The sequence below is a fragment of the Sciurus vulgaris genome, assembly GCF_902686455.1.
Source record: "Sciurus vulgaris genome assembly, chromosome: 2".
NCBI classification, from domain to species: domain Eukaryota; kingdom Metazoa; phylum Chordata; class Mammalia; order Rodentia; family Sciuridae; genus Sciurus; species Sciurus vulgaris.
This window is the reverse complement of record NC_136462.1, coordinates 33,894,423-33,921,118: the sequence shown is the minus strand read 5'-3', so window position 1 is coordinate 33,921,118 and position 26,696 is coordinate 33,894,423. Positions and strand designations below refer to the sequence as shown.

The following is a 26,696-nucleotide window of genomic DNA, read 5'->3' as shown; positions in this document are numbered from 1 at the left end:
AGCCCTTTTGTCCCTGTTCAAGTTGGCCAGCAATGTCCGGGAATGATGATTCTGGTATGTTTACAGTTGATCAACCCTGCAGTCAGTCCTGCAGTACCTGAGTGCCTGGTAGTGTGTGTGTGTATGTTGGTTGTATACAGAGAAGACAGAGACAGGTGTCTAACAAAGAGGGAGACCGATGTGTGATCAGCCTCTACAGCCCAGCTGCTTCCTTTTCCTTGTACAGGGAAATGTCGATAATGTTCAGTCTTATCTAATTTACGTGGTTTTTTTGAGAATTGAATGTAGCCATAAGGAACTGAGACTGCTTTGGGAATTATAAAGCCCTAGGTTCATACAAAACTCTCAATCCAGGTACGTGGATAATAAATGTGAACACATTGAATTCTTTCTATGGGCCAGACACTGTTCTTTGTGCTTTGTATATATTAGCTTATTTAATCTTCACAGCACCTTTGAAGTAGGTCATTTATTTGTACCCATTTGACAGTTGAGAGGATTTTAAAAGTTTGCCTAGCCTAGCACAGCTGGTAAGTAGCAGAGCCAGTTCTTCTGAACTCTTGACCACAAACTGCAGCCCCTGTAATGACCTTGTGGAAGTCATGACCTTGTGGAAAAAGAATTGAGGTAGGCCCACCCCAAGGGGAAGTAGCAGCCACAGCTTACCCTCAGAAACCAGAAAGGAGCAGAGGAAGGTCAGGCTGGTGCCCAAGAAACTGACATTTCTGCACAACTTAATTAAATTACTGAAACTGTTTCTGAGCTTGGAGCCATCTTTCTTGGAGAGTAATACAGTTTAAATAGATAAATGAAGTCAAGAAGGAAGGACAATATTGGTGAGCTTGTGTAGAAGGATGGACATTTACTGATGCTAACTGAAGCGCCGAGAGGCACTACCTTAGAGTGCCTGCCCTCTTTAATCATTTCACAAATGAGTACAGAGACTCCAGCAACATGTTTTTGTGTTTGAACTCTTAAAAAGCACATTTTAAAAACCAAACAACAAACTTCTCTCAGTCCTTTTCTATTGAAAAATTTCTTAAGACTGTCTGAATTTGACCATCAATATGCAGTGCATTCATTTTTGACAGTTGTTTTCCAGAGAAATCAAGCTTATATTTTTGAGGCAACTCTAGCTAGGTTATTTCAGATGTGAAAGATTGGGAGCAAACATATGCAGATCATGGAAAAAGCAATCTCAAATCATGCATGTATAGACAGCTCTTGGGTTAATATCTTTGACTTCCTTTTTCATTCCATTCCATTCTGCCAGTGGCTTTAACATGCAGTGCCTATGACTGAAAAGTGATTATCCAGCTTGTTAGCAGTTCGGGGCTGGTGGGCAGTGATCCATCATCTAGTGATCTGTATTCTCAAATCTTAGAGTGGTTTCTGAAGTCTCCTAGAATGCTCTGAAGCAGTTTCTCTCCCAAGTGTGCTTTAGAATCATATGACCTATCTTAGACCTTCAAAAATATGTTCCCTTGAGGGTGGGATCCTGGCTGCATGTATTCAACAAGATCTCTTCTGCCTGAGTTCTGAAGTAGAGCTGGAGGGGGGTGGATAGCTTCAGGTGTCAGTGGGAACAATTTTCAAAACTTCCTGTTTTGTTTTTGTGACAGTGCTTCCTAGTTCACAGTATATCCAGAATAATGTTAACATTTAAAATGAATTACATTATATGACATAGAGTAAATTTGAACTTCTACCAGATTGTATTCTTTGGGGTCAGACTACTCAATTTGAAATTTTAACCTTAACCCTAGGGAAGCCTAACATGGGGAAAATGGTTGCCTTAACAGATATTCTCAGTTTTAATTTTCCAAGGCTCCTGTGTGGAAGAATACAGCATGACTGTTATGGGGTAGCCAAATTCTGTCATAGGTGGGAGGAAGTACTTGCTTAGAAAATGTCAGAGAATCCACCAAGTTTTTATAACCAACAATTTGTTCTTCATTCTTTCTGGGCTCTTTTCGCCTTATGCCTGTGTATAGTTAGGAAAGGGCCAGATTGCACTTTTCTTTTGTAAAGAAGCACATTTTAAATTGTTTTCTCCAGGAACTGACTTGTTTTTTAGAAGTCTTGCTTGAAAAAGATTAGGAAATTCAGGTTAATCACAGCTGTTTCATAGAGGGTCCTTGTCCACCCTGTTCTTATACTGTTTCTTTCTCTGGTCTAGGATGGTAATGGATGGCAAAGTGGCTCTCAGGGTGTTGGGCTTCTCCACGGGTGGACTTAATTGCTAAGAGCCAGGCTGACCCTCCTAGGGCTCATAGCTTTTTGCCACCACTGTCCTATTTGAGCCAAGCACTTGGGAACATTGATGCCCCTGTGTGTATTCATCTCCCTGTGGAAGTCCATCTCCCTGTTTGCAGTGATGCTGTGTACTTGGAAGTGTTTTGGCCTGGTGCACATTGATGGTGGTCTCCTGATTTCATGATCATTTTTCACACAACCAGGTAGCAAGCGATCTGGGGCTCTTCTGTAGGGATTGGTTCCAGCTTTCAGGGTGGGTACTGAGTCTCTTCTTTCCTCCTTCACTGAAAGCAGCTGGGGAGACTCTGACTAGGATGGGAAACTCATTGCGTAAAGACAGCACTTCCCTCTTGGTTTTCAAAACGTAATGCTTCCTTCCCCTTTTCTCTTCTTCCTAGAATAAGAGCTGCCAGTAAAATGGTAATGCAGGATTCTTGAGATGTGTGTATCACAGTGTGATGTACAGGAATTGTCAGTGCCTCCATTCCTTATCTTCCCTTCGACTCCCTTCACCCTCTGACAACCAGGAATTACAGGAAATCACAGCTAGCATTAAAAAACCACAGGCAGATGGGAAGGATGGAATATGTTTCTACCATTCCCAGAAATAGGCAGAATGTCCAAGCTAACTGACCTTAGCATTTGGTGGTCACTGAGCCAAAGCATTGCCTGAATATAATGGTACCATCTGGGAATGGAAACCTGAGTCTTCCTGCTCCACCCTGCATGCCTCTGAGCTCTTCCATTCTAGTTTGTTACCAGTCCCTGCCACCTTCTGCAGGTTCCTTTTACATCGGTCCTGACTGAACCTTGCTTTCCTGCCTGGCTTTCCAGTTGCTTTAGTCTCTCTTGCCAGGTTTATGTACCTTTCAGTTAGTGCTTATCTCTGGGGACTAGGTAAGAGAATAAAGCCCTCAGTGTGTGAGAGTTGGCACTGCTGTTCCTTGCCATGGTGAGGTGCTCCTTGAGGACCTTAGAAGATGCTGCAGAATTGGATTAGGTTAGGTAGCCTGCCCAAGAACATTACGTTTTTCATAGCTGTGCAAACTGGCCTTACCTTAAGGAGTCAACCGAATACTAAATACTTTGTGAAATAACCAGAGTCTGGTAGGTGTTAGAAACTAGGGAAACCAGTAAGAATTGTTCCTTGCCTTGAAGAATTTTAGAATGGAATTTATTTTCTGTAACCCCCATCCGCAATCCACCCCACAATCTGGCAAGCTTACTTCAGTGTTCCTGCCCCAGAAGGAATGTTCCTTCTCTTACTTTTTGTATGGGAATTGAACCAGGGGTGCTTTACCACTGAGCCATATCTCCAAACCTTTTTATTTTTTATATTTAAACAGGGTCTCAATGAGTTGGTGAGGCTGGCATTAAACAGTTAATCCTCCTACCTCATTCTCACTGAGGATTATACTTGTGCACCACTGTGCCCATTTTGAAATGTTCTTTCATAATATATTCCTTCTTACCTTCTCCCTCTTTTTCAGCTTTCAGAGCTTTCAGGTTCCATCTCCCTCCTTTTTTTTTTTTTTTTTGGGTGCTGGGGATCGAACCCAGGGCCTTGTGCTTACAAGGCAAGCACTCTACCGACTGAGCTATCTCCCCAGCCCCCCTCCTTTGTTTTAAGGCCCTCTTTCATTATCTTGGTTTAGGTCAGTTTTGCTGTTCTCTATTTTTTCCATTATTTTGTCCAGAACTCACAAGTAGCTGCTGCTTGTCCTTATTTTCTAATTATTCATACCTCAGAATTTAGCGTTTGGTTACACTTAACAGAATACTAAAAATAGGCACTGTGGCGCATGCCTGTAATCCCAGCAACTTGGTAGACTGAGGCAGGAAGATTGAGAGTTCAAAGCCAGCCTCAGCAAAAGTGAGGTGCTAAGCAACACAGTGAGGCCCTGTTTCTAAATAAAATACAAAATAGGGCTGGGGATGTGGCTTAGTGTCCCAAGTTCACACCACAAAAAAAATAAAAAAATAAAAAATAAAAGCAAAAATGAAAACAAAACAGAATACCGAAATAGATTTTCTTGTGTTCTTGGCCATGTTGGTTTTTTGCTATCCGGGTATGTACCCTTCCTAAACTGCTGAAAGTTCCTAGAGGGTGACAGGCTCAGTCGCCCATACTTATAATCCCAGAAACTCAGGACACTGATGCAGGAGGCTCACAAGTTCAAACCAGCCTCAGCCCTTCAGCAAGGCCCTAAGCAACTTAGTGAGACCCTGTCTCAAAATAAAAAGGACTGGGGATATGACTCAGTGGTAAAGGGCCCCAGTACCAAAAAAAGGAAACGTTCCTGGAGCGTTGGAAACGGTTTTCTGTACATTTTGCATACTGTGTATTGAAGACTGTTAAGAAATGACAGAACATGGGACAGACCTCTGATAGGTCAACTATCAGAGGTGAAAGGGAAATTCCTCTCAGGGCTTTGGCTGGCCTCGAGCAGAGCAGGGGCCTGGAGGCCATCCAAGAGTTTTAGGACCCTGGGAACCAAGACCTGAATAAAAATAGAAAGTAGGCAGGATCAGACTTGTGCCCTAAGAGGTCATCCCACCTTGAGATTCTCCTAAAAGTTGAGTGGAATTCTTGGGGCATGGTGGTGGGGATCAAACCTGTTTGATCCAGGTTCTTTGTGTGATGAATCACCCCAAAAGGGGGTGTAAAAGCTGCACAGGGAAACTTATAATTTAAGGGAATGGACAGTTAGGGGCAAGAGTTGGTAGACACTCTTGCCCCTAACTGTCCATTCCCTTAAATTGTCAAACTGAGGATTTGATTTATTTGTACTGATTTCTGGGAAGTTTGGAGATTTGAATGTATTCTGCAAATACAAACATCTTTCTTTGCCTTTGTCACTTTGCTTATGTTGCATTTTTTCTCTTTCAGTAATAGAATCTTGCACAAAATTAAAGCACTGCTCTCCACTACTGACTTGGGGATAGAGTTAAGTATTATGCTGACTTTTCACCAAGTTTTCCTTTCATTTCTCAGATCCACCTAGAACTGTAGAACATGGTGGAAACATCTGTGGGCTGGGAGCAGTTTCAGCCAGCTTAATTTCTTGATATCCAGTTTAACCAGTGGTCAGGTCTAAATTTACTGGAATTCTAGATAACAAGTATGGTTGCAAAGGCAAAACCTATTTAATTCTAACTTGTGTAAAAATAAAACTAGCTACCAGGTTAAATTTTCTTCTCACAAACTTTCTGTAAGACCCCTCTTTAGATTTTTTGTTTTTGGCAAATGGGTTTTAGGTGGCAGCCCTATTACTATTGTGATGGAGGGATAGAAGAAATCAGTGAGTGATTGAATCCTGAGCTTTTGAAAAATTACTGTTGCTTTTGGAAAGTAATGAGTGCAGAAGGGCCACCTGTCTCAGATTTATACCCTCTTCCCATTCTGTTCTAAACTAATAAATTCTGTGGCTTCAGTCTGCCTAAAAAGAAAATGACTTAAATTTGTCTGAATGTCTAGGGCAGTTTGGTAATAAAATTCAGTCCTTTGGTGGTGATGGCAATGATAGACACTCAGTTACAAGTACATTGTTCGAACTGTGAACAAATGCTTTCTGAGGGACCCAGGAAGAAATTTGCCAGATCACTTTTTAAGTAAGGGTCTTAATGTCAAATAGGGGAGAAAGCAGCCCTGCAGGGTAAAGAGTGCCCAAATGTTGCACTTTAAAGAAGTACTTTGAATGAAGTTGTGTGTTTTCTATTTGGAATAGGGTGTTGCTTCTTTTAAGAAGGCCTTTACAATAGTACAATGGTTCCTCTGGAACTCATAGCTGGCTTCTTTTTCCACCCTCTCCTGTGTTTACAGCTGCTTTTTCCCCAGGGGAGCATTCATCTGTTGTAAAAAGCTGGGAGAGAAGACAAGAAGTTCTCTGAAAATCAGAACTGCATTTGCCTTTCAGGAGGGCAAGTTCAGAATGGTGTTTTGGAGAGGAGGAAGTGTGGTTATAATGTCATCACACACACACACACACACATTCATATATTTTCTCAGTCAACTCCAATCAGATGCTTCTTTTTGGAAGATATGAAGGAGTTTGGGACACAAGGTACTCCTTATGACCCCTTTGTTCTCCTAGACAAAACATGGCTTTTTAGCCCCTGAGAAAGTCAGTCCTTTTGGTAGGCCACTCTCTTGCCCTGAATATCACTATCTGGTGTTGACCCTGAGGGCCAGTACCAGCCTTTACAAAATGTCTTTTTTTCTTTTTTCAGTGGTGGGAGTCCATCACCCAGGGCATGGTGTATGCTAGGCAAGCGCTCCAGCACTGAGCCAAGGCCTGCCTTTGGTGATTGCCCAGGAGTGTGCAGAGACAGCATCTGAGGACGTTTTGCACAACAAAGATTTCTGAGCACCCTTGCTTCAAGGTCTTGAAGCTGAGGATCACCAGGTAGTAATGGGTTAGTAAATGATTTTAAACCTTGTGCCCCTTAACCTCTTTCTGTTCGGTTTTAATGAGCTAGCTGGGTGTTGACATGGATCTTTTCTTTCTTATGGGCAAAGGAGAAATTCTACTTGGGCAGTTGAATAACTGCATCTTCTATTTAAATTGTGTAGGGGGTTATACCCAAAGCTAATGAGTGTTCTCCATCACTCTACACGTGGCCTGATCCAGGGTGGCAGCAGGCTGAGGACTGTGGGGATTGAAGTGACAATAAGGGCAACTGGGTCCTCATGCTCCAGGGGCTTCTGGTCCATCCCCCAAGGGTAGGCCAAGAGGGAGACTGGCAGCTTCCCTGAAGTGACTGCTTTTCACAGCGAGGTTACTGTGACCAGCCAGAGGAGGGGGTGGGCTCCTGGGGAAGAAGGTGGGGAGTCTTAAGTAAGCCTGCCTTATTTGGCACACCCCAGCCTTGCCGTCCCCTCTGTACTGGCAGATAGTTTCCCTCGGCTCTCAGAACAATCATCTTTCATTTCTGAGGGGGACCCATTTCTGCTAATACTATATATATATATGCACAGAGTCTACCTTAGGTACCATTGTATGCGCCTTCTGCCTTCTTTCCAGAAGAGCCAATAACCACTTATTTCTTATGAGCCATTTCTGCCACACTGGAATTCCTGAAGGCCTGTGCTGCTGACCTTCTCTTCTGACAGAGGACTGGATGGGAACCATTCCTTGGCTCAGAACAGACCTAGCAGTCTGGTGCCTCCTATATGTCCCAGAGGGCTCTGTCAGCAGTCAGATTCTGATTGGGAGATAGCCTTGGGAACTTGGTGAAGAGTTAGGAGAACAGGGTTCTGATTTAGCCATTCACAAGCCCTATATCCTGGGGCAAGTTTTTGTCCCTCTCCAGGGCAGTTTCTCCTTCTTAAAATGGATAGATTGGACTTTACAAGACGACCCTACAGTTCCTTTAGGCAAAAATGATTGGGATCCCATGGCAAAGCAGGTGTCTGCTACTGGTGAAGGTGACCAGAGGCAGCAAAGGCTGGACATTTTCCAGTTTTTTTTGCCTCCCAGCTTTGGCATATGTTGTTTATTCTTGCAGTATCCCCCATTCCCAATCCATCTATCCCTCCATTCTTCCCTCCCTCTCTTCCTTCCTTCTTTCCTCCTCTTTTTTTTTTTTTTTTTTTGTACTGAGAATTGAACTCAGGAGCACTTCACCACTGAGCTACATCCCCATGCTTTTTATTTTTATTTTTTAATTTGAGACAAGGTCTTGCTAAATTGCTTAGGCCCTTGTTAAGTTGTCGAGGCCGGCCTTCAACTTGGAATCCTGCTGCCTCAGCTGCCTGCGTTGCAGGCATTAGAGATGTGTGCCATTGCACTGGCTTCCAGTCCCTTTCTTTACTCACCTCTTCTTTACCTGACTAATAACCTCCCTAAAACCAGAGTTAGTTTTGACTGCTGCATGCCCCCCTACAGATGTGAGTGCTGACACATTGCCCTGTGCTCAGCACTTCCCAACTGTATTACTGAGATGGGAATTTGGGGATAGAGAAAAAGAAAGATATACTAACTCTGAAAAACAAGAACCCAGGCACTGGTGGAAAGCACAAAACATCCATGAACCTTTGGAATACAAAACAAGCAACTAGTGAGCAACCCAGCCAGTGTCCTTTACCAAAGTCTTTGGCCCTTGCCCTTGACGCATGTCCTTGCTTGTCCCTGTCCACAGAAGTAACATGATCCAAGAGCAACACATAGAAACTGGCACTAAATTGTGTAACTCCACTTGTATAAGTCCAGCCCTCAGTTTTTGTCCCTTTGTAAATATTAACACCCCAGACCAAGGGTTTGCTGTCTCTCCCTCTGGAGATGGCCCATATTCTCCCTTGAATGTATATCTGCTTTCCTAAAAAAATCTGTTTGTGTCTTGGATTGGCACATGCTGAAATTCTTTTCCTTCATATATGCCCAGCATCTCACTTGACCTGAGTTAGGTCCCCATCTCCAGGAATTCCTCTGATGACATTACCATCTGTTTCCTTGTTCATTTTTGACCTTAGCATGAGCTTCCTGAGGGCAAATTGTCTGCTGTCACCAGGTTCCCTAGTAGCTGGTACTGTGCCTGGAATGTGGTATATACACAGTAAATGTTGAATGAGTGCGCAACCCCTCCTGGGCCAGCACATCTCAGTTCCCATTCTGGGAACTCTGTTGGCTCCTCCTCTCTCAACCCCAACTTCTTCACTGCACTCAATCTCTCTTTCTGAGTTGTGTGGGTGCTTGGAGAACCTTAGATAATGCTGAGCATTGTTTTTGCTAGTGCAAAGCACTGGGGGAAGTTGCCACCCCTGCCCCCAGGGAACTCAGTGGGCCTTGACTTTATCCCACTCCTTTCCCTCTTCAGCCCTGGGGGCGGGGCCTGCAGGCATGTGTAGACTGCTGTCCCCTGCCAGCTGCCTGGGGCTGGGCCATCTGTTGCTTGTGGTGAGTGACCTTAGCAGGGGAGGAAGTGTGGTGTGTATTGTAACCTCACCTCTTCCAGAACCCACCTCCGTGGCAGGGTCCACTCCCCTTCTCTCCACCTTCCGCCTCCTGTTCCAGTGCTCTGTTATGCTCACTTCCTCCAAGTCTTGGTTTTGTTCCAAATACTGCCCACCCACCCAACCCCCACTCTGCTAGGAGAACCCTTGCAGCGATGTTCTTTACTTGGTGTGTGTTCTTTGCCCTTTTGCTCTTGCCCCCAAGAATCTTTACATAAGATGACTCCCCCCACCAGTGCCCATGGGGGTGGGGGTTAACTTCAAAAATGAAACTCTGGATCCCCATTGATCTTTGTTCAGATGCAAATGGTGACTCTCATGCCATCTGAGTTTGTACCTTTGGGTGCACCATCCTGTTTTCTGTTCCTCCTGGGGAATCTGAATGGCAGGGGTGGCTGATTGACTCCCTTAGAAGAGGTATAATTTAACTTGTGCTTCTCTGGCCTTTTGTGAATATAGGAAAGATGTAGAGGGGAAGTTGCCCATTGCTCTCAGTAATTCTGGATTTGGAAATTCTCAGTCTCTCTTTAATGTGTGTATGTTGGTGTGCGTGCACACACACTTGCGCAGAGAAGTAGGATTAGGGGAGAATGTACATAGAAACAAAAGCCATATTTAAGTGAAAAAGTGACAAAGCAGGAACTATAAAGTCAGCATACCCTAAAGCAGGGCTTCCTAAACTTTAAGGTATGTTTGCATCACCGAGGTAATCTTACTGAAATGTAGATTCTGCTTCTGTGGATCTGGGATCAAGGTGAAGTTCAGGTTTCTGTAAGCTTCTAGATGATGCTAGTGCTGCCTTTGATGAACGGCAGTGTGACTAGCAAGGCCCTGTCCTTACTCTTTCACCTCTTAATACTTGATCGAAGAGCTTGACTTGAGGAATGAAGGAGAGAGATTGATTTCTAACTTTCATATTTTAAACCTGAGGGCCTGGGCTGACCTTTGTCTGTAGAACCTTTTTGTCGGCTCCTCTTACCTGAGTTCCTGGCTTCTCTGTAGTTCTTTTTGTTCAGTTTGATTTCTATGATGTAAGAATAAGAATCTCTGTCCTTCAGAGGATGGATGTTCTTATGCATAAGGCTGGATCCTGGCCCCATTCCTGTGGTTCATTTTAAGTAGATAAGACCAGTCCTAGCATTGAAATTTTAGAATTTTATAGGTGGAAGTACTCTTAGATCATCTTTTCTAACTCCTCCAGTTAGGAGGAAAATGGTTTTTAGGAAATGGTACCAAAAAAGTTATGTGACATGTCCATAGTCTCAGTCAGTAGCAGAGATGGGCTATAAGACCAGATGTCTTCATTCCCTAGTTCCTCTCTCTGAGAGACTGTAAGTTTGAGTTAAAGATGAGGGATCAAAATATTGGTTTGGGAACCTGGTGGTAGGACAGAAGGCTTTCCAGTGGTGTGAGGGAATTGCACCCTATATGTATCACCAAGATAGAGCCCCTGACATCCTGCAGCTTAGCATTTATTCACTTAGGTCTGGTACAGCACTGATGACATGTTGGGACTAGTAATTCTTTGGTGTTGGTGGTTATGTGTGGGTGTGTGTTTCGGGGCCTATCCTATGCACAGTACAATGTTTAGAAGCATCCCTGGCCCTATCCTTAGATCCTAGTAGTCACTTCCAACCCCCACCATGTTGTGACAACCCGGATTACCTCCATATGCTGCCATATGAAGAAACCAGACCAAAACTCATGGAAAAAATGAATTGCCGCCTTCATGGCCCCTCCAGAATGTAGAGCTTCAGGCTGAACTTTGAACTTGTGCATTTAATGAGGAAGAGATTTCGCAACCCTGTGCTGGATTGCATAGCAAGAACTGAATATCTCTCATTCACATCTTGAGTTATTCTTATCTGTGACTGTCAAGGAGCATTCTTTCATTTTGACAGAAAGCTTTTATCTGAATTTGTTGAGGCCAGAAACATTGACCAACAAATGTCTGTACTTGAAGGAAAGGAGACCTACTTATACCTGTTGTGGGAAGGCTACCTCATTTCCTTATTAAGTGTGTGTGTGTGTGTGTGCACGTGTGCGCGCATTATGATGATTGAACCCAGGGCCTTGCACATGCTAGGCAAGTGCTGTGTCACTGAATTACATCTCCAGCCCTTTCCTTAAATTTTTTAAATTTTGAGACAGACTGGCTTTGAACTTGGGATCCTTCTGCCTCAGCCTCCCAAGTAGCTAGAATTATAGATATGTGCTACCACTCCTGATTTCATTTCTTATTTTTTAAGTTGATTTTATTCTGTGATGGGGTAAATATTTTGATAGACCTTTCCTGTCTCTTTTTCAGTGTGTTATTATTGCCATAAGACTGTAAAGGTCTGTGGGGGTCTGTAATATTGTGAGAACATAGGTAAATCCCTTTTATGTGAGCCTAATGTTTTTTTTTCCCTTTTTACTCTTCAGCAGATACCAGACTTGCTTTTTTAAAGCCACTGAGTCCCTACCTTGTGCTTAACACTAGGTCTCCCTAAAAATATTTTGGCCCACAGAAAGCATTAGGGATAGAATGGAACCTCCATTGTCTCCTGTCTCACACGACTTCTGATGTTAAGTATACTGTTAGTTCTTCATTCCTCTGTGTGCTGTGCGTCTGTCTCCCCTCCCACCATGCTTTTAAGGTTTTCATTTCATTACTGGTTTCAACATTTTGATGGTGGTGTGCCTTGTGTTTTCCTTTTGTGTTTCTTGGGGTTTGATGAACTTCTTAGATCTGTGACTTTATAGTTTTAATCAAATTTTTTAAATATGTGGACATTTTCTCTCAAAATACTATTTCTGAGCCTTGCTACCTCTCTTCTACTCCCCATTCCATTTAGATTAGGTTGCTTGATATAGTCCCAAGGTTCATTCCATTCTTTTTTCTTTCTTTTGTTTTTTCAGTCTTCTTTTTTTCTCTCTGTATACCATTTTGGGCAGTTTCCAATGCTATATTTTCATATTCACTAACTTTTTCTTCTGCATTGGCTAATTTGTAGTCAATTTGATCCTGTATAGTTTTCATTTTAGGAATTTGTGTTTTTCTCTATAGAAGTTCAGTTTGAATTTTCTTTTCTTCCATTTCTTTCATGCCTTCCTCTTCTCTCTTGAACAGATGGAGTATATTTACAATAGAGATTTTGATATCCTTGTCTACTAGTTCTGTCATCTGTATAATTTATAGACTTATTTCTATTATTATTCTCCTAATTTGGGGTCATATTTTTCTTTCTTTGCATGCTTAATTTTTTTTTTTTTAAATTGGAGTTCATACAGAGTGAGCTTTACCTTGCTATGTGCTAAATTGTGCTAAAACTTTTTGTTTTCCTATAAATATATACTTTGGAGCTTTATTCTCAGGAGCAATTCAGTTACTTGGAATAGGATGAACTTTTTTTTTTTAAATTTTTTTGTAGTCATAGATAGACAGCTTGACTTTATTTGTTTATTTTTATGTGGTGCTAAGGATCAAATCCAGTGCCTCACACATGCTAGACAAGTGCTCTGCCACTGAGCCCCAGCCCCAGCCCTGGCTTAAATCTTTATATTTATGCTTTGTTGTGGCTGGTCCAGGATAGCCTTTGGTCTAGAGATAAAATGGTCTCACTATTAAGCCAAAACCCTTCTTGAATATCCCACCCAATTCCGTTTGTTTCAGGGGATTTGTCCATTCTGGCTGGTGGGAATATGAAATACATCTCTATCTGAGTGAACTCTGGTAGTTGTGCATCTACTTCCTTTGATGGTTATTTCCTCATCCTTGCATGAATTTTCTCACAGGCGTATTCAGGTTAATAGTAGGCCAAAAGCCTAGAGGGATCCCTCTGCCAATCTGGAGCGTTTTCTCTTTGTAACTTCCTCCTCTCAGATACTGTGCCTGCAGATTCTAGCCACTTTGGCCTCTCCAAATTCTTAATACATTGAGATTTTGAACTCTCAGGTCTCTTCCCTGCCTATGGCCTGGGAACTCTGGGTCATTAGCTGGGATCCTAGGAGGGATTACTACTTTCCCCTTTTTTCAAGGGATCAATGCCCTGTGTTGCCCATTGCCAAAATGTTTAAAAAACCATCATTGCATATCTTTACCTGGTTTTCAATTGTTCAAGAAAGGAAAGTACATTTAGTCCCTGTTATTTCATCATGAGTGGAGATAGAAGTTCCTTAGGTTGTCAATTCAGACCTTGGATGTTATTTTCTTCTTGTGTGTACTTGTTTAAACATGGATCCATTTAGACAGATTTTATTGAGAATTCAGATCATGTCAGTTTGTCCAGCAGTCATTGAATACTTGCTATATAAAAAAAAAAAAAAAATGGCATGGCCCAGTGTCTTGCTGTATGTAGTGTAATCTGTAACTATACCTGTATCCTAATGCTGTACTTTCTTAGCAGGAGACTGGGCTTGTGTTTCCAGGTGTTATCCTGGCAAGCATGTAACATATATGCCCTTGGAACCTTCTTCCTGTACCTCCTCACTGAGGTCCCATTAATCTTGGGGAACCAACTGAACTATCTGGTCCCAATCGATGAGCAAACATCAGGTGCTTGGCTGACTGCCTATCCCTGAGTCAAGTCCAGACAGCCCCGTGAGGGGCAGGGGATAGAACATTTGTCTATGTATGGTGGGTCTTACTTACCTGGCCTTACTGTGTTCCAGATACTATATTGAACTTTCAGATATGTGTGAATTCCTGACTCAACTCTTTAAGGACTTTGCATTCTCATGGAATCTAGCTAGGGGCTGGGGGTTGTGGCTCAATGGTAGAGCGCTTGTCTGGCATGTGTGAGGCACTGGGTTTGATTCTCAGCACCACATATAAATAAATGAATAAAATAAAGGTCCATCAAGTAAAACATTTTTTTAAAAATTCTATAAAGTTGGTACTGTTACTTTGATTTTATATGTGATAAAGCAGAGGCTCACCACTAAAACATCATGTATAGGCCCTATGAGAAACAAGCAGCAGAATCAGGATTTGAACTGCCCTTTGACTCTAAAACCTGTGCTCTGTTCATTTGACCATGTTGATTGACCCTATAATTATCTGTTTTACTTCCCTCTTCTAGACTCCAACTTACCTCATGTTTTGTCTTTGACACATTGGTTATGTATCTTCTTATATCTTTTCACTTTCTGTTTCATATTGTAGTTATATCATGTATGTGGATATATAGAGAAGTTTGTTAACTCTTTAAGGGCTTTGCATTCTCGTGGAATCTAGTATTTTTAGGTGGTCAGTATATGTGCTGAATAAAGGCAGTGAGTTTCTTGAGAAAGTCTGATAGAAATGAGTCCAGAAACCCTATCTGGAGAGAAATACCAAAAATTTTTCACTAATTTATGATGTTTCTTCCTCATTGGCTCTGTGTTTACCACAATCCCTCTTAACATCTTTAGGATATTAACTGGACTTTATGAAGTTCTTTTGGTGCCTCTGCCTGAATTTTGACATATTGGAGATATTTTTTTTTGGTCATCTCTATTTGAAGATTTAAAGGAATATCCCTCGATATGAATTAGTTTCACTCTTTCTGGTTCCTGAGTTAGGGCCTAATTGGAGGGAACTGGAAGTATGATTGGGCCTAGAACTAGAACATGTAGGCTTTGCGGAAAGGACTTTGTACAATAAGGAGTTATATAGAACATAGGAAGGGGCCGGGCATGGGACTAATCCAAGGGAAGGAATAATTGACAACTTACTACTTCTGGTTTTTGCTTGGGCTTCACAGTTAGTTAGCCCTATGGGCTTCACCCATAGGAAGTTTGGGTAATTTGTAAGGAAGAGGACAGGAAAAATCATAGTTTGGTTTTTTTGTTTGTTTGTTTTTGTTTTTAAAATAGCATTTATTTTTTAAATGTTAATGTGTGCATTACAGGAAAAATAAAAACACAAGCAAAGAACAAAGTCAATCAGTCACAAGCAGCTTAGTTGGACGTGTCCCTGGTTTGGTTTTAAATTAGGAGACTTACTAGAACTCATGTGTTGGAGAACATTTGGAGGCAGAAGATAGAGTCTTGTTTGGCTTGAGCCTCTTTGAGGCTGTTAAGCTTCAATAGATGAAGGTAAAGAACATGCTTCTAGACTCCTAAACATGAACCTTAGGAGAAAATACTCAGATGTTTGAGTAGGAAGGAGGGATATGGCATAAACTGGAACCATATTTGTGGAGAACCTTATCTGAGAAACCCTAGTGGAGTCACTCACTAGTCACTAGTCACTTCTTTGACTCTGCCACTAGAGTTAAGTCTTTTTTACCCGACTAACGATTCCTGCAGAAGATGTTGCGATTTCAGGAGAGGGGATACTGGGATAGAAAGACCTTCTTTTGTTTTTGTTTTTGAACACCCAGGAAGCATTCACCTCTCTGATATGCATCTGATAGGCACCAAGAAAGCATTCAGCCTCTTGCTAGCATTTGCTTCTCAGAGTGTATGAAAAAACCTTAGTTCACATTAGTCTATGGAGTTTCTCTGAGCTGTCTGGATGGTTCAGGAAGCCTTAACTAAAATCAGTAGGTTAACTGAGAAGGCATAGTTGTAAGACACAAATCCTCTCTAGCCACTATCCAGTCTATCTTCCTCCTTCATGTCTGACCCCTCCCAAATAGTTTTGTTATTTTTGTGTCCACTTTGTCATTTTGAATTCATGTTCAAGTCAATATGGTCTGCCCTCGCCACTCTAATGAAATTAACTGCTCTTGATGTGCTCACCAGTTATCTCCTAGTGGCTAAATCAAATGGGCCTTTTTTTTTCTTCCAATATTTTTAGTTGTAGATGGACACAATACCTTTATTTTATTTATTTATCTTTATGTGGTGCTGAGGATTGAACCCAGTGTCTCACACATGCTAGGCAGGTGCTCTACCACTGAGTTACAACCCCAGCCTTCCAATGGGCCTTTTTAAAGTTTTCATCTTACAGAATCTTTGCTGCATTCACCACTCATTCCTACATCCTCCTTTGAGTGTTTCTGTCTCTTAGCATCTGTGATGCACAAGCTCCGGGTTTCCCTGTATATTTTGGAGGGTCCTTCATGGGCTCTTATTCCTCTATATTCCTCTTCCAAATTAATGTTCTCCCCAAGATTCTGTCCTTGACACTCTTTTCCTCTCACTTCTCTTTCCTAGGTGAGCTCATCTATTTTGTTTGGTTCAACCAGAGCTCTTCCCCAAGCTGAGTGCTCTGAGGGTTTCATACTCATTCCTAATTTATCTGCTAGAACTTTCCACTGATTATCCTTCAAGTACCTCCAACTTATCATGCTCAAGAATAATCTGAACTGAGTTCATTACATTCCCTGCCCATATCTGCTTGTCTACCTGTGTTCTTTTTCTTCTGTGGTAGCTTCTACCATAAATTCTTTGACTTGGACCAGAAACCTCAATAGCTGCTGTGGTTTGAGTGTGTCCTCTAGAATTCATGTGTTAGCATTTTAATCCCCAAAGTCATATGTTAATGGTATTTGGAAAGGACCTTTGGGAGATAATCAGAATTAGATGAAATCATTGAGGGTGAGAGCCCACGACTGCATTGGTGGTTTTCTAAGAACAGGAAGGACCTGAGTGAGCTAGGATGTGTGTTAATGTGATGCCCTGGGCTGCCTTAGGACTCTGTAGCTGTAGAGTCCTCACTAGCAAGTACTCACCAGATGTGGCCACCTGGCCTTGAAGTTCTCAGCCTTCAGAACCAGGAGCTAAATAAATAAACCTTTCTTTTCATACTGGGGATTGAACCCAGGCACACTTTACCCTGATCTGCTACATCTCCAAACCTTATATTTATTTATTTATTTTTTATTTTAAGACAGAGTCCTGCTAAATTGCTGGAGGCTGGCCTTGAATTTAGTGATCCTCTTGCCTCCATCTCCCAAATTGCTGGGATTACATGCATATACCACTACACCCCTCTTAAACCTTTATTCTTTATAAATTACTCAGTTTGTGGTGTTCAGTTTGGTAATAGAGAATAGAATAAAACAGCACTATCTTTTATTGTTTCACTCACCCCATCCTATTGTGTGTGTTGTGGGTTTCTTTCTTTTTCTTTTTCTTTTTTTTTTTTTTGGTACTGGTGATCAAACCAAGGGCCTCATGCTTCTAGGCAGGCATTCTACCACTGAGCTATCTTGCCAACCTCCATCCTATTAATTTTTGGCATCTTCTATAACATGGCACATCATAGACACTGAATCAATGAATAATTGAATGAATGAAATAAAACATTTATTATTTTGCCTGAATTTAATTACAGTTTAGAACCTTGCCCTTGGTAAAACTGAATGCTCCTGGTTATACTTTGAACTTTTGAGAAGTGCATTTAATCTTTGACCACATTAAAGTTACATGAAGAAAAAGACTCGTTTTTTGTTCTGTTTTGTTTTTTGGTACTGGGGATTGAACCTAGGGTGCTAGTGGTAAAGGGTGCTTTACCACTAGCACATCCTCAACCCTTTTTATTTTTTGTTTTGAGACAGGGCCTTGCTAAGTTGCTGAGGCTGGCTTTGAACTTCTGATCCTCCTGCCTCAGCCTCCAAGCCACCACTGGGATTACAGGTGTGTGCCACCGCGTCCAGCAAGCTCAAGACTTTTTTTTTTTTTTTTTTAAGTTGTCAGTGGCTCCTTTATTTATTTATTTATAGTGCTGAGTATCAAACCCAGGGCCTCACATGTGCCAGACAAGCGCTGTACCACTAAGCCCCAACTCCAACCCCAAGAACACTCTTTTAAACTGAAATAGTTGGTGGAGAGCAGTCATTATTTGAAATGGGTGAGTTGTATTTTAGGGCTGCCCTAAGGAGATGCTTGGAAAATCCTTTATATTTAAAGGTGAGGTGGCTAAGGTCAGATTGTGGTGGCCCAGAGGGTTATTGTCCTTAGTGTTCATGGGAGTACAAACAGTTCATTGTGGGTGAACTTGCCATAATGCTGTGGGTTTAATGCAAGAAATAGGCAAGTCTTTTCCATTGGGGAGAGTGATGTGACCCATTTCAGCTACTGATAGATTTCCTAATCCTGTCCCACTAATTCTAACATAAAGGCTGAGGATATGTGTTTGAATATCATGCTAGTTTATCTCCCTTATCTTGTCTAGCCCCCTTTAAAAAAAAAGAAAAGATGAGAAAGTGGCTTAAAGAATCATAGGATTTGGAGCCAGAGAAGCTCTTCAATAGAGATAATCTGTGGCAACGCTGTGTTTTCTTTTTCAAGCCCTGAATATGGGACCCAGGGCCTTTTACATGCTAGGCAAGCTACCACTGAATGCTGCCCCCCAAACACTTTTTTCCTGTATCTTTGTTTTTTATTTATAATACTGGGAATTGAACTCAGAGGTACTCTACCACTGAACTATACTTCTGACACTTTTTATTTATTTTGGACAATAGCTTCTCACTAAGTAGCTGAGGCTGACTTCAAGTTTGCGATTGTCCCGTCTCAGCCTCTTTGGTAGCTGGGATTACAGGTGTGTATCATTACGTCGGACTCCCACCCTATGTTTTCAGTAACAACGACAATAATAATGATGGATGTGATGACTGTAATGGTCACTACCATTTGTGATGACTCACAGTGTGCCAGGCATTATGCTAAGTGTTTTGTGTACATTTCCCCTTATAATACTTACAAAAATCCTGAAATAGGTTTTATTGATGCCATTTTATAGACGAGGAAGCTGAAATCCAGAAAGGTTGGATAACTATATTGGGATTAAGATAACACACAAGTAGCCAGGTGTGGTGACTTCGGGAGAATGAGGCAGGAGGATCACAAGTTTGAGGCCAGCCTCAGCAACTTAGTGAGACCCTGTCTTAAAATAAAAAATTCAAAGGACTGGGGATGTGGCTCAGTGGTAGAGCAGTTCTGGGTCCAACCCCCAACCCCACCAACAAATATATATATGTATACATATATACACATATGCACAAGCAGCTATTGTGCAGAGATGAAGCATCTTCCCTACTTAAGGTCAGTTTTTCTAGTTAGAAGCAAAACACAAGTAGGTTCCAAGTCTCTTGTCCTTGAACTTAGTTGAGCACATATTTTTTTTGTTTTGACCTGAGGATTCATTCTCTCTGGTCATTTTGTCTCATTTCTTGCTCTGCTCCTTTTAATTTCAGTGAAATTAAATGAAATAGAGGGAAGGGTGGTTTACAGTTGGGGTTTTTGGTGAGTTTTTTAAGTTTATTTTTAAATAGGCAGCCTTCCCAGACTGACTGGGAATGTAGCAGAAGGCCTGAGAACCAGGAAGTGACACAGACCTGTTTATACCATCCCACTTGGGGGCCTTATGAAAGCCATCCACAGAGATGGTAAAAGGTAAACATAACTGCAGCAGACAGTTCCCTTGGGTTTGCTATTTTTGACCCAGAGGAGGTGTTTCCTACACAACTGTAAGTACTTTGAAAACCAAAATCTAGCTCTTAAATATACACTTGAGTGAAAGTATATAGATAGATCTTTCTTTTCTCTTCTGTCTTGTTTTTTTTTTTTTTTTTTTGGTGGGAATTGAACCCAGGGATGCTCTCCCACCAAGCTACATTCCCAGCCCTTTTTAATTTTTTATTATTATTATATTATTTTTTGGTACCAGGGCTTGAACCCAGGGTTGCTTGACCACTGAACCACATCCCCAGTCCTTTTTTTATATTTTATTTAGAGATAGGGTCTTGCTAAATTGCTTGGGGCCTTCCTAAGTTTCTGAGGCAGGTTTTGAACTTGTGATCCTCCTATCTCAGCCTCCCGAGCTGCTGGGATTACAGGAAGCTTATTTTTTATTTTGAGACAAAGTTTTGCTAGATTGCCTAGGCTGGCCTCAAACTTGTGATCCTCCTGCCTCAGCCTCCAAATTCTCTGGGATTACAGGCATGTACCACCGCACCCGGCAGATTCTTATTTCTAATTATTGGACAGCAACATTCAGCGGTTGGTTCTAGGCAGACAGAATGATCCGCTCCCCCACCCCAAATGTTTTTGGTGAATTGCTCTTCTGTTTATTTATCTTTCAGGTAGCTCTCTACATCCAAAACACTGTCTGGTAGCCCACTCTAAAGTGTCAGTTGAGGTAAGGATCCAGCTTAAAGTTTTCCATTTCCTTTCTCCCCTTGCCCTCTGAAGTCTGTTCCTGTCGCCTTTGTGTTCTCATAGTATTCATTAAAGACTATATTTTGGGCCTTAGTAACAATCTGAAACTATACAGATAAATATGTAATTTCTCTCCAGTATACTGTGAATTCTTTGAGAATAAGGACTATGTCCCACTTCATCTCTGAGATCACCCAAACCTTGCACAGAAGACAGTAAATATTTGCTGAATTGCATGTAGTTTCTGGAGACATAGAGCACTAAGAAGTCAGTTTGAGCAAGTTAGCTTCATGGTCTTTATTTGCAAAGTCAGTATTGAAGCCTGTTGAACTTGGCTCTGCTGGGAACCAAGCAGTGAGGTGTGATGACACATAAGATCTATCTCTGGGGCCTAGAAATCGATTACAGCCAAAAGTGCCAAGCATCTATTGTGCTACCTAGCCAAAACTTGAGGATTTATACCCTTTTCCCTCTAGTTTTATTACCTGCTGCTGCTTTGCCATCTTGTGTTTTCTATGTAGATATATCTTCATGTAGCAAGTGTTTATTGAGCACTCTGGGGCATGGGTCTTGGAGAGAAACAAAATTGATGGTCTCTGCAGGCATTTTTTCCTGTGGGTATGTAGTGCCCCAAAACTCAGTAGCTCTGAGTGGGCTTCAGGGAGGTATGTACTTGGTCATCCTGTTCATGGCCTGGGTGCTCATGTATGGTTTCAGAAGAGTCTCCTAGACCTGTGGGCTAAAGTGATGGGTTTTTCCCTGAAGAGAACCCAGGTTGACCTTTTATTTGGAAAACAAAAGAGCAGGGAATCCTTTTCTGTGGGAAAGCAGGAGGAGGAAAATCTTACAGATCCCTTAGATTCCATTTATCCATAACATGGGGGTAATATCATCTATTTGTGTAATGAGGGTGGAAGTATGTGTGTATAGATATATTCTCTCTGTCCCCCATACAGTAATACAACTGTGGTAGAGTCACAAATAGGTATTTAATTTTTGGGAGAGGGGTAGTGCTACGAGCCTTAAAAACATTTTTGGAATTTGTCGGAAAAGAATCTGGAAGTTTCACTTATTTAAGCTGTTGACTGTTCTTTTGTCCAAAGTGAACTTGTGTTTTGAGCCTAATCTCATAGTTAAATTTCCAGACCAGCTGAAAGAGTGCCCTCTGGGGGCTCAGTGGGGGGTCAGCTCCAGCATGTTAGATTGGAAAGGGACCTTCACCAGCACTACGTGAGTGCCCGTATTTTCAGACACCATCCTTCATCTCATATCTGTCTCTTTTCCACCTCACAAAATCCAATGAGATGGATATCATTTATCCAGTTTATAGATGGGAGATGAAATTACTTGCCTAAACTACCCAGTTCATAGTATTCATCAGACCAGAGATTGTGGCCTGGTCTTTCAGACTCTTTCCATGATCCCAGCCTCCCTGAGAGCTGTTTAGTCGAACTGTTTCCTTTTACAGATGAGGAAGCAGAGGCATGGGAAATGAAGTGTTCGATATCGGTCAGCTTATCAGTCCTTGTGAAGTTGTGCTTAGGGAAGTGGTTTCCTGCTTTCAGGTCTGAAATGGATGGCAGGCCAAGTTCTGCTCACAGGTGCACAGCCTCCTTTCTTCTTGTTCCTTTCCTGTCTTGAGCCTGTCTTGTTTTATTCTCCTCTTCTGACCTTCTTTTGCCTCTTTTTTTCTTCCTCCCTGGGCTCCTACAGCTTTGCTGTGATTCTTGTGTGTGTGGAGGCTGGATTTTTTTTGTTAGACGCTTGTTATTTTTGGAAAGCACTTTAGGACACTGTGTACGGATGGCCCATACAAATGTGCTGATGGATTGATTAAGCTCTAAGCGGGAAAGTGGACTCTTCCTGGGTTTGCTGCATTGCAGAGGGAGATAGATGCTAGGGATTGGTTTTGCAAAATGAAAGGGGAAAGGGACACTCATGCCAAACAATGAGAATATATTTAACATTTCTTTCTTCTAGTCAGAACTTTTGTTGACTTATTTTCAGAGGAAATACTTTTGGGCCCCTCCTATTCCCTAGAAGACATTCCATATTCCTTAGAACAGAAAGGGCCTCTGGGGATCATCCAGGTTTACCCTGAAGGACCAATAAGACTGACTGACTTGCCTGAGGCCAAGCTACAGCTTAGTTGTGGATCTGGGACCTAGTTCTGCCTCCTACATTCAGCTCCCTGTTGCAGTCATCCTGCTGTTAGGCTCTAAAAAGAGGTGTTGGCTATTGTGGGAGAGTCAGCTTAGGGAGGGCATGGTAGTGGTGTCTGCCTGGTGTTGCTGCCATCTGGACTGTGGGGAATAATGTGGGGGGAAAGTGTGGTGATGCCCAGAGGGTGCGGTGAGTATAGCTCAGTGGTAGAGTGCTTGCCTAGTGTGTATGAGGCCCTGGGTTCCATCCCCAGCACTGGTATAAATTTAGCAATTCAAGAAAGCTTCTGGCACCTTATAGTGGTTTAGGTGGCTTAAGAAGAAAGCCAAGGGTAGTTGAGGGTAGTTTTTTTTTTCTTATGATTTGGATGATGTAAAGTTTCAACAAAAATTTATAACTTTGGAACTGAACTAAAGATTAAAAGACATAAAGGTAGTATTCTGCCAAAGGATCTCAAATTCCAGTAGGAAAATTTGTGGCTATTTAAACTCTGAGGTATTAGAGGCACAATGGAAATAGAGCTTAGTAAGACTGGAAGGAAGTTGGCATACATCTGTAATCCCAAGTGACTTGGGAGGCTGAGGCAGGAAGATCACAAATTTGCTGCCAGCCTTAGCAACTTAGACCCTGTCTCAAAATTAAAAAATAGGACTGAGGATGTAGTTTAGTGGTGGAGAGCCTCTGGGCAATCCCTAGTATCCCCTGCCCCAAGTTTGGGAAGAACCATAGATCCAGAAGGGAAGGAAAAGAAGGCATCTACAAAATTAACTTTGGTCTTTATTTTTTGTCGGGAGACAGCAGGAGATTTTTTTGTTTTTGTTTTAAATGTAGCCTGATCATTTTAGGGAAAGTGAGAGTAGAGAGAGAAGATATTAAAGGGAAGAAATGGAGAGGTAAGGGAGGGCCTGTGTACAGTTTGGCCTTGCTAGTTACTTTTTCTCATTCCCCTCAGGGGAACTTTGGACTTCTTGCCCTTATACTCTGAGAGATGTAATTAGCTGGTTAAACTTCATATTTCATGAACTGATCTTTGTTTTCTCTCATCACGTGGTAGCATGGGGATTGGTGAAGATGGTTGAGCAAAGGAATAAACTCTGTTTTTCTAGACTCTCACCATGACTACCACCACCCAGTTTCTGCATTAGTCTGATGTATGAAAAGGATTTAAGTTGATTTCCTCTTCCTAGTTCCCTTTCCTAGTTAATGAACAGATGAGCCAGAGATTAGGAAGATTTGTCTAAAATGTAAGCCTGATGTGGGGTACAGGCCTGTAATCCCAGCAGCTTGGGAGGCTGAGGCAGGAGGATTGCAAATTCAAAACCAGCCCCAGCAATTTAGCAAGGCCCTAGGCAACTTAGTGAGACCCTGTCTTATAATGAAAAATAAAAAGGGCTGGGGATGTGGCTCAGTGATTAAGTGCTGCTGGGTTCAGAATAAATAAATGGGAACTGAGGTTGACTTTGCCCACCCAGCATGTGGGAGCCAAGCTTGACTAAAGCAGGCTTCACTTGCCTTCACAGAGGAAAGCTCATTGTGTCAAGACCTGTACCTCCAGCACGACTGTGGTATTCTGTGCACGGGATAGACTCCAAGGCAGCCAGGCACAAGGGCTAAGAACCTCTGGACCTTGGCTGCTTAGGAAACAGGGTGCCATGGTTGTTTCTTGTCTCGTGCTATACCTGCTGCTGCCTCCCTAGGCCAAGAGCCAGTTTTGAAGATGACTCCAGGGTACCTTTAATCTTAGCAGACTGTTGGGTTAACCTGGAGGCATCTGTGGCAATAACAAGCAGTAAACCATGTGAACTTTGGGCTTGAGGTGCACATTCTCCTTAGCACCAGAAGCCTGCCATGTTTGGCATCATTTCTCAGATATTCCTCTGCTGTCTCGGCTGTGCCTAAGACTATAAATAGATGCTCTGGGTCTTTCTAATTTACATTTCCTTGTCTTTTGTCCCTTCTGAGCCTCACCGGAGTCTAGTGAGATAATTAAAGCAAGCACTTTACAAACAAGGGAACAGAGGTAGAGATGAGGTAAGTGGCTTCCTAAAGGTCAGATCCATGGCTCAAGGGCAGTCTGGACTGATACGACTGTCCACATGTATCCATCGCTTTAGCAGGGCTCAGTCACCCAGGTTTCGATATTCTGGGTTCACTGGTAGGAAAGGCTGACTCTCGCCTTGTTGTTGGGTCAGTGGCACTCATGTCCAAGAAAGAGAACTGTAAGGGTGAATGCAGGTTTTCCTTGTCTCCTCCTCACCTGTTTTGGAGGAGAAAGCCAGCTGCTGTAGGAAGACCTGGGTTACACAAAGAAGTGAAGAAGCAGTGGAGAATTCTGTGGCTGAGAGGTTAGAGAGCCTTTAAGACCAGCCAGCTGGCTTGTGGCAGCCCTCAGCCCTTCTCTTTGCACATTTGTAAGTTTAGATGTTATATTCCAGTGAAGAGTGCTAGCTTTGAAAATGAGACTTAGTTTAAGTTTCCTTTTCAGTGATCATTTTTAAAAGTTAGAGGATGTAGTTACTAATGTACCAAAAGAATACTGAAGTGGAAAGTTTCCTTCCTCCTTTTTGAACGGAGTTTGAGCTTCAGGATTAGGGATAAAAAATACTCAGTCTGTCTTTATTTTCTGCAGTACTAGTAATCAAAACTCAGGGCCTCATGCATGCTAAGCAAACTCTCTACCACTAAGCTACATCCCCAACTCTTTTTATTTTTTATTTTGAGACATGGTCTCTAAGTTGTCCAGGCTGACTTCAAACTTACTATCCTGCCTCAGCCTCCTGAGTAGCTGAGATTACAGGTTTGTCCTACCCCCGACCTTCATGCCTGGGCACACATTTGATTTCTAAGAACAGAGTCTAGAAGAATTGATAGGTCAGAGATTTTTGACAGATATTTTCAACTTGTCCTCCAAACAGTTGTCAATTTTTTGATTAGAACATAGGAAATTTAAGATTCTTTATCATTTTGTCACTGACCTCTTCCCCCTCACCCCCACCCCTACCAGTTCTCTAAAATCCCTGCCAGAATGGCCTTAAATGAATTTTATCTTGTGACTTCTCTGCTTATCATTCGTGTTAGCACCATCTGGTTGTGGGCGGTGGGGCGGGGCGGGGGGTAGCATTAAGACTCCTCAGGTGAGCTCTATCCTGCTCCTGTGCCTTCTGCTCTCACAGTATTCTGATCCACTTTTTTTTCTTTTAAGCCTTGTTTACTAGAAGACATTCCACATGGTAGAAGTTCTATGTTACATGTGGCAATAAAAAATAAGTATCTAAAACACATAAAGAAATACAAAGCAATGAGAAAACGATAAACCAGCCCACAAGATAACATGCAAAATGCACCAAAAGAAAAAGTTAATGAACATCAGTGCCTCTAGGTTGAGTGCTGCCTGAATACAGAGGAGAGTCACGTTTTACCTCACACCCTTTCCTCTGAGTATGGTAATGTGTATTACCCTTCCAGAAACACATAGAAAAGTATTACTGAAAATAAAAATAAAAAAAGAAAGTTTTATATTTAGCCACATGTAGTAAAATATCCTATATTTTCCTATATTATTATGTATTTCCTGAGACATGTAGAGACAATATAATATTTATTTTTTCATTTCCTTCTTTCCTATCCTAGTGCATAGGACCAGACATTGCTTCAAATATAGTATGTATACACACACACACACACACACACACATTTTTGTATGTGGTGATGGGGATTGAACTCAGGGCCTCCTGCACACTAGGCAAGAACCACATTCCCAAAGCCCCAGATACACACACACACACACACATATATAAAATTTATTTTATTTTATTTTATTTTATTTTGGTACCAGGTATTGAACTCAGAGGCACTCAACCACTGAGCCACATCTCCAGTCCTTTTTTGTATTTGGAGACAGGGTCTCACTGAGTTGCTTAACACCTAGCTGTTGCTGAAGCTGGCTTTGAACTTGCAGTCCTCCTGCCTCAGCCTCCCGAGCTACTGGGATTACTGCATGCGTCATGGTGCCCAGCCCCAAGTATATTTTTAAGGTGAACAGAGCCTACCACTTTATGGGAAGCAATGATGATTTTTACTGCTGACTCTCACAATCTTCCACATACCTGTGCTAGGTGAGAACTGGAATTCAATAAGTGTTTGATAAACTTAATCGTGGAGGATATGTATTTTATCCTTTTTCCACTTTCCAATCTGGTAAAGTTTTTATTTGTTAATTTAAGTTTATTATTTTTTATTCTTAAAATTT

At 42.0% G+C, this 26,696-nt stretch overlaps 1 protein-coding gene across 9 annotated transcripts in view; it reads left to right on the top strand.

Moving 5' to 3' along the window:
- SUSD6 (sushi domain containing 6) overlaps positions 1–26,696 on the top strand; it is a 95,215-nt gene that overhangs the window by 16,058 nt on the left and 52,461 nt on the right. The window contains exons 2-4 of one of the 9 annotated variants that reach the window (XM_079127132.1): positions 6,487–6,662; positions 17,680–17,758; positions 20,209–20,264. The exons of 1 other annotated variant lie outside the window; for it this stretch is intronic. The gene's annotated coding sequence lies outside the window, so the exon portion shown is untranslated. Of the gene's footprint in view, positions 1–6,486; positions 6,673–17,679; positions 17,759–20,208; positions 20,265–26,696 lie in introns of all 9 variants that reach the window. 7 more of the 9 variants (XM_079127136.1, XM_079127141.1, XM_079127135.1 and 4 more) reach the window with 7 other exon arrangements.